We start from the raw sequence: 8374 nt of genomic DNA on the forward strand, positions 1-8374 counted from the left end.
GGTCATGAGCTTTTTATTTAACGTCGACCAAAATTATTTTAAAAGAAAGTAACCCTTGAACGTCTCTTTTTTACGGGCGAGAACTCGGCTCGTGGAATATTTCCAACTTTATTTTTCCATTTGGGTGACATCATGTAACATTTCAACTCCTCTCTGGTCCACAACATCCTACTAGCATTACGTCCATTTATTTGACGGCTAACGCTCTCCACAACTGCCAAATCTTTTCCTTTGTTTTCGCCCATCGGAATCAGTAGTAGAGGAATCATTCAGTGGAAAACTTTTCGCAGTTGGTAATATCACACCCAATTTTGATATCTCCACAGTCTAAAGGAGACAATATTTTACATAATGCGTCATAAATACTCACGGAAGATTGATAGAAACGCCAATTTTTTCACAAAAAATAGTGGTTTTTATTTAACGAAAGGCAGTTACTAACAAAAGAGAAAATTTGGTTTCGTTCAAAGTCCAAAACCTTAATAACCAATTGTTTCACTGCATTGGCAGACATTTGAATTTCGCGATAGTTTTTATTAGCCAACGTATTAAATTGCGATCGTAATTCTTTCATGCAGTTGATTATGAGATTCGCCGCCACCATAATCTTGTCTGCTGCCACCTTGATGGCATAAGAAGCCTGCAAATCAGCCCTTTTTACCTCCATGTCATTGATTTCTTCTGGATTGGTTGTTCGTAGTCGTTTGAGTTTCTTATTCCCTGGAGTTAAAGAAAAAAATATCCTGTGAGATTTGCTACGACCTGCCGCGTTGAATTCCTCGGAGTTCCAGAAAAACAATGCCCCATAATTTTCTCAAACCGAGGCGTTTTTTCAAACCACGAACCAATGAGAATAAAAATATTGAACTGCAGAGTTTCGAATGTTAATAACAAGCAAAAAATGTTACCATCGGTCCTTGGATAGCACTGAAGTTCAGTTACTATTGCCTTGTCTTCGTTTTGATTCATATCAACCAATTCATCAGACCAAGCACTAGGAGCCACGGACATGTCTTGTTGGTCTTGTAGATTCCTCATTGTTGTCCTCACCGAACCCGCCACGTTCCTGGTTCTGTTTCGTAACTATTGGTGATTAATCAATTACCGACTGAGAGCTTTTTTCTAAGCTGAGTTTTTTCTTTGCGCCTTGCGAGAAAAAATATCGTTTACGTCATCATACAGCGCCGAGTCAGGGTCCACTAGTGGGACCAGTGGAACAAAGCCTATTGTTCCCTGGTTATCAGATATTTGAGCACAAGCGTCCTCAGCCCATTTCTCAACAAAAGCTTAGGGCCCCATTTGAAGAACCTCTGCGCGCCAAATATGGTCGTTTGTCCTCGGATTGATCTGTTTGAGATTTACATTAATAATGTCACCAATCTAGAAAAAAGTCATTACCTCACTAAGGTTCCGCCTGACAAAATTAAACTAGTGATTGAGATTAAAAAAACAACTAGTAGCTGAACATACAACCGGTCGATGTCCTCCAAGCACACACTACGGTGTAAACATTCCATTGCCATGCAGTCGTTGTCTTCAAAAAAAAGCCAATGCTTTTTCTCAATTGGTGTCGGGCAACTTTTTTTTGCTTGCGCCGACATTTTCCTATTGCTAAGACCCAAACCGCGATTTGAGCGCTCTAAGCGTTTTGAATCAGAAACCTAAAGAGAAAACTCTTATTCAGCAATCTTGTTAAAAAAAGAAATAAGGGAGCTAAAATTGAAAAAAAAATAAGCAAAATCTTGGTAAGGCCGTTGTACAGCCCCGCATAACTTTAGAAAAAAAACAAACTAAGTATGTTATGCACTCCCAATATGTTATGCACCCGCAGTTACACATAACGGGTCACCTCATAGAGAATCAGTATGTGAAAATAATGCATATGGGGTTTGCAAATAATATGACCCACTAAGCTGAGGGGCAAAAACTGAGGTTCAAACTCCTTAGGGTCAAACTCTAAGAACCCACCATCACATCAAGAATTTTTTGCCCCTTTGTCTCGGTTAAAATAGTTTCAGCGGATCGCATGAGTGGTATATAATAAGCCGAAAGGTTCTAGGTTCGCTTAATTCCCTCCAAGCGTTTGTTCCGTTTTTGAGGACTAAAAGTCAAATGGGTGAGATGATAAATTGGTCTGCCGAAACATTGCATTAAGAAGAAAGACCACAAGATTATTATAAATGCTAAAAACTTCGTTTGAGAGCAATTAATGTAAAACCGGAACTTGGTCTTTGAATTCTCTCTAAGAGTTTCAAAACGTTCGATAGCGTTTTCAAGTTTGTGTGACATATGTACCACGTTATTAAGAAGTGTTAGCGATTCAATTTGTGAGGAATTGTAAAAAAAGCCGAGGAGATATTGATATCAACTGACTGTATGCAATTATATATATATATATATATATATATATATATTTATATATATATATATATATATTTATATATATATAAATATATATATATAAATGTATATTAAGATATAAATTATATTAATTTAAATCAAGACAACCGTCTGCAAAACCATTTTTTATTATTCCCAAAAATAACATTTATCAAAAACCGATACCATCAAATAATAAAACGTAACCGACCAACGTCGGGCGATTTGCTCTCTAAAGACCAGCTAGCTGAGGGTGAATGGCGGAGTGGTGCGGGGTGAGGGTGGGTTTTGTGGAAAGTTGGCTGAGGTAGAGGTCAAAAATTTTAAGACTAACAACCACCCTTCACATCATGATTTTATCTCTTCTCTTAAGTTTTGGTGAAGAGCTTATTAATAGACTATTAATCGACTAGTGTTTGGGGGGGGGGCTTTAGGTTAACTGACCGCTAATGGAAAGATCCAAAATTACATCTGACTCGACTTCGATTTGATGTAACGAATATATCATCGCAAAAGTATAGAGACTTATTTGTTTTCATTTATTTTCAAAAATTGGGTTGAATGCGTCAGAGCTATTTGAGCAGTAGAATTAGTTTAAGTAATTTTGAATTAAGAACGTTGAGACTTACATCTAAATTAAAATCAGTTAAATAAAATCAAAACTCACCGAGTCCCCCTGCTCCTCGTTTATCACTTGTTCTACACTGACAACTTGCTCCTCATATTGTTCATGATAGAAACCATATTTTTTCCGACCTTCAATATTTTGACTTTGTTGACTCGAAAATTGATTCCTGGCGTTCGTGACTGCTGCTCTTGAAACAATTCGAGAACTTCGTGTTGTTGCTAGCACGTTCATTTGTGGTCTAACAGTAACGTTTCGTTGAGCCATTTGAATTTTCACTTTTGTCAATTGCTCAAAAATAGAACAGAAATATTCTGAAAGACAAACAAGTGGCTTTTAAATGTTTTCATTATAAAGATCAGCGTCATCATAATCAAAGCGTTAATCCCCACCCACTCAGACCTATTTATGTACTTCGATAGAACACAATTGCATCCCCCAGCCATTACATGTTTAATTAAAATGGGCTTAGCGACAGAGGTTGGTGATGGCATTTATAACTGGTCCTCCTGGTCGCCATGCAAATTTGATGAAGTCGGTGACGATGGAAAAGTGAGATTCATCATACATGGAAGCTGTGCAAGATTCAACACAAGCTGCAGAAGGTTAGCCGGAGTTCGATAACTACATTTTGTTTTCAAAACACGATCTGAATCGTTGAACTTTCTTATTCAATGTATAAAATAACTACATACATCAAAGACAACAAAACAAGACAAGGAATTACTTTTAAAAGTGAGATTTAATGCATACTCATTCATCAAGATTCAATGCGAGCTTCAAGCGAGATTTAGTGTCTACTCATTCATCAAGATTCAATGAGAGCTTCAAGCGAGATTCAATGTATCCTGATTTAGTTTGGGGCTGGCGCCTCTGGAAGTTCCATTTGATGGGGCATCACTTGCGGTGGCGCTTCCAGTTGACTGGCCTTCCGCTTGACTGCCGCTTGTGCAGCCGTAACGGTAGCAGCTGACGGAATACGTTGTTGGGATATCATTGAACCCACACTTGGTATTTGGCCAACTGCGTTTACGCTTTGAGTGAGCTGCTTGATTGTGTTGTTCGTTGTCGTCGAAGGAATGTTACCCAGCTGCTCGGTAACAGCAATCAAGTTGGACAGGTTCGGTGGCACCTGGGCTGCCGTGGGCTGGGATGATACGATGGCAGGGATGGTACTGCCTAAACTGGGTTTTGAGATGGACGTTGGGCGATCCCAGACAACTGGTTTTGAAGAGCTGCAGCGACTTGAAAGGCGGCGCTGTTGGGATAATAGGTGCCCTTATTGAGGTTCTTTACAGCTGTTACGTCTTTCAGCACTCCCCAGATAGATTTAGTTTTTTGAAGAAGCAAAGATCCATGATCATTAACATTTGAAAAGTTTCTTTGGTTGTAGTTGGTGATGATTTCTTCTGAAGTATAGATCTACTCCGCTGATAAAGAGGCTATTTAGCCTCCTGACCATAACAGAACTCAATAAATTAACTCAGTAAAATAACTCAGTAACAGTTACACAGTAACTCAGTAAAATAATTCCGTAAAATAACTCAGTAACACAGTTACACATTAACACGTTAAAATAACTCGGTGACTCACAAACTGAGTAACACGGTAAAAATAACTCAGTAAAATAAATCAGTGGCTCAGTAACACAGTAACTCAGTAAAACAGTAACTCAGAACACAGTAACTCCACAGTAAATCCGTTAGTTCCAGTTCTCAGTAAACAATAAGGTAAATAAAACAAGGGGACACTCAAACTGTAAAAAATGAAGACTGAATTATAAGTTATTGGAAGACTCCGACTCTGAATTTAAGCTGTTGTTATTGCTGTCTTTGTGAGCTCGTTCATGATGACGCTAGAGATTTGAAGTGTAAATTGTCTGGAAATCGCAGAGCTTGCATTTTGTCGGTGTTATGCTATTCAGATGTATCCTTGCAACGTGGCGAGCAGTGAGAGAGTGCGCAGGTGAAGCGTACTAACTGTGCGCGCACTCAAACCTTTTCTCCTTCAACTTCGCCATCACAGTATCTCTTGGCGCCCGTCTTTTCCTATTAACCATCAGCTCCCTTTTATCTTCACTATTTACAACCTTCCGCAAAGTAAATATCCCGTGGCACGCCAATGTATCAGGATGAGCAATCATTAGAACCAATTCCAAGTCGTCACACGTAATGAGGGATGGGTCGATTTCTACTAGCATCTATATATTTTCCATGATCAATAAACAAACATGCGGTGTAAATCCATTGAGTCTACTATTCAGACACAGGAAAAATATGAAATAGACCGATTAACTTTGGGATTGACACCGCACGGGCGGAAGCGAGCTTGTACCACTTATATGCTTTTACTGCTACACCACAACTAATTCTGTGTCGCACATCAACCTCCATCCTCCGACCTCCGCCCTCCGACCTCCGACGTCCGAGACCGACCTCCGAAACCGACTTCCACCGACCTCAGCAACCGACCTCCACCGACCCCTCAGCTACTGACCTCCACCGACCTCCGCTACCGACCTCCACCGACCTCCACCAACGTCCGCTACCGACCTCCACCGACCTCCGCTACCGACCTTCACTGACCTCCGCTACGGACCTCCACCGACCTCCAACGACTTCCACCGACTTCCACCGACCTCCGCTACCGTTTTCCACCGCTTCCACCCCAAAGATGTAAATGCACAAATATGTGGGATAGTTGGAGATAAAACAGCTTTTGAGGGTATCGCCATCTTGAAAAATATTATGCATGATAACAATTATTCGAAATTTTCAAAATTTGCTATGTGCAGTCTGTCAGTTCTTTGTTTGCACAGTCTGATGATGCGAGAAATGTGAAACATTCTGTCCAGCGTTGACTTATAATATAAATGAGGCTGAGAAGATCAAGGAGAGACTGGGATCTTTCCTAATCGACTCTGGGCAGACTGGCGAAAGTATTTATACTGCTATTTGTCTGGTTCAATAATGGTTACAATTGAAATGCAGTGGTACAACAATCAAACTAACTACGACTGAGATCCGGGTAGACATTTACTTTTGAGACCCTTTCAATGGTCTGATTTTAAGTCAATTGACATGCAAAATCGAATTGCGAAGCTAAACTGTATTTGCAAAACAGAAGAGAATGAGTTAAAAGGAGTAGAGCAGATTTGGACAAAAAAGCGTACACTTTCATTGCAGCGGCAATAGAAACGAAAGTGAATTATCATTGTACAAGGCCCATCAGCATTGAACAATAAGAACAGAAGATGGGAGGGCAAAACAAACCTAATAATTTATCAGTAAACTGATAAATCATTAAGTTCGTTTTGCCTTTCCGAATTGTGTTACTGATTGTTCAATGTGGATGGGCCTTGCACATTGCTAATAGTATACGATAGTACCCTATAGTCATAATAATTATAACAACATTAAAAAAATGGTAATCATTAAAATTAATTTCCGGAACATAATAGTAAAAATTAAAAAAACAGTATTTTGTTTTAAAAAAAGTTATCAAAGCAATAGAGTTTACTTAATTTTCGGCAAAGCTAAATTTATGTAAAAAAGTGTACAAAAATTTTGGATTTTTTAATTCACGCAAAAACTAGATAGAGGTGTGCGGAGAGTTCTCAATTTTCAACTGTTCAATTTTCGTAGGAAAAAGGCTAAAAATTTTGTATTTTATCGTAAGAAATACGCTGAAGCCTTGTATGAAGTATGCTGAAAACTTTTATGTTTCATCGTATTCTGATGCACTGAAATTAAAATGAATTGTGTATAGATCTTGAAGTGATTAATTTTTTCAGTATTGTGTTGATAACTGTGCCGATTTCTTAAAAGTCTCAGTATTTTATGTAATTTTTGTAAAGTGCATAAAGTGCTGAATGGGGAAATTTTGGATTTGCTGAACTTATGTAAAGGATGTGGTAAAAATTATTTTGAATTTTTGCAAGATATGCGTTGCCAATTGCTGAAAAATATTTCCACTTGCAGCGCATGAAACTAAACTGTGAACTCTTTTTTAGATCATTTCAGGACATTCATTCCGCTCAATTATTACAAAAGTTTTTGCTTAAACTTAAAAATGATTATACCTCGATCTGGATTTGTCTAGGAATATAGCAGGCGGTCACTGCGGACTAAGGTACTTTTTGCCTATGAAATAAAGCTATCTGAAGCTGGTAATTTTAAAACTAAGGCTAAGTTATATTGATTTTGAAAGCAGTTACGTTAGGAACAGGTTTTAGTAGCAATAACTGTATTTTAACCAAAAAGTTGTAAGTGAAACTAATCTCGTTGACAAAAGTAAACGCACAAAATGCAATTTTAAATTGAGATCGAAGTTTCATTTTAATATCAATGGACGCATATTCATCATAAGTATAGTAGGTATTATTTTTAAAAAAATGATGGACTACTTGTATAAAAAAATCCAGATAAAAGTTGGCCAGCTTTTTGTAAGCAGCAATGACTTCAGTTCCATGTGAAATCTGTGCAAAGTGATCATGTCTTCATCAGTTCAACAAACAACTCCGAACTGAATCTCAGTGCAATTCAGCACTGTAGAAGTGAAAATCAATTGCATCAAGAACTGAATCATTAAGAAAGAAGTGTAAAACTTGATTTCCGATTGCCAAGAACTGTAGCCAACTTCTCATCCACTGGCCAGTCTTTAAAGCAGACACCTGTTCTGGACAGACGTTACAGCCGGCTGCCATCAAGATGGGCAGAACTGTACTTTTTCTCTGCTATCTATGTACAATATGCAGTTCTGAAAACAGAATGCACATGAAAAGCATACCCCAAAACAGACTACGCATCGTCGACAACAGTGAAAATTAGAATGTCGAATATCACTCATGTCAGGTGAAATGAGTGATACCCCCCCCCCCCCCCCCCCCCCCCGTTAACGTTTAATTCTCTCATCTTAAAGTGATAATAAAGTCAAATATTGGGGGTAATTAGAGCATTTATAGATCTGGTCACTTGGAGTGCGTCCAGCAATTAGCGCTGGACACTTTACGGGCATTCGGCAATTAGCTGAATGCAATTAAAGGGGCTGAATGCAATTAAAGCATGCTTTTTCAATGTTTCAGCACTGAAATGCTATGACAACCAGTTCCGGGAATCAACAACTTACTGATCATGTTGAACCGATTTTACGCGGAAATCATCTCACTGCTAATTACAAAGATCGCTGTCTTGCGTCTGGATTTTTCCTGTAAGCAGGTCAGTTAATTTTTCTCAATTAAGATTAACTCTACTATTGATAAATAGATGAAAAAATCAAAATAAGCCATCCATATTAAATTAATTAAAAATGTCCCCAAAAAGAGGCAGATGCAGATTAAAATTTTGAAGAAAACAGTGTAAAAACAATGTA

The sequence above is a fragment of the Convolutriloba macropyga genome, chromosome 4 (assembly GCF_964194025.1).
Source record: "Convolutriloba macropyga chromosome 4, txConMacr16.3, whole genome shotgun sequence".
In the NCBI taxonomy this organism is placed as follows: domain Eukaryota; kingdom Metazoa; phylum Xenacoelomorpha; order Acoela; family Convolutidae; genus Convolutriloba; species Convolutriloba macropyga.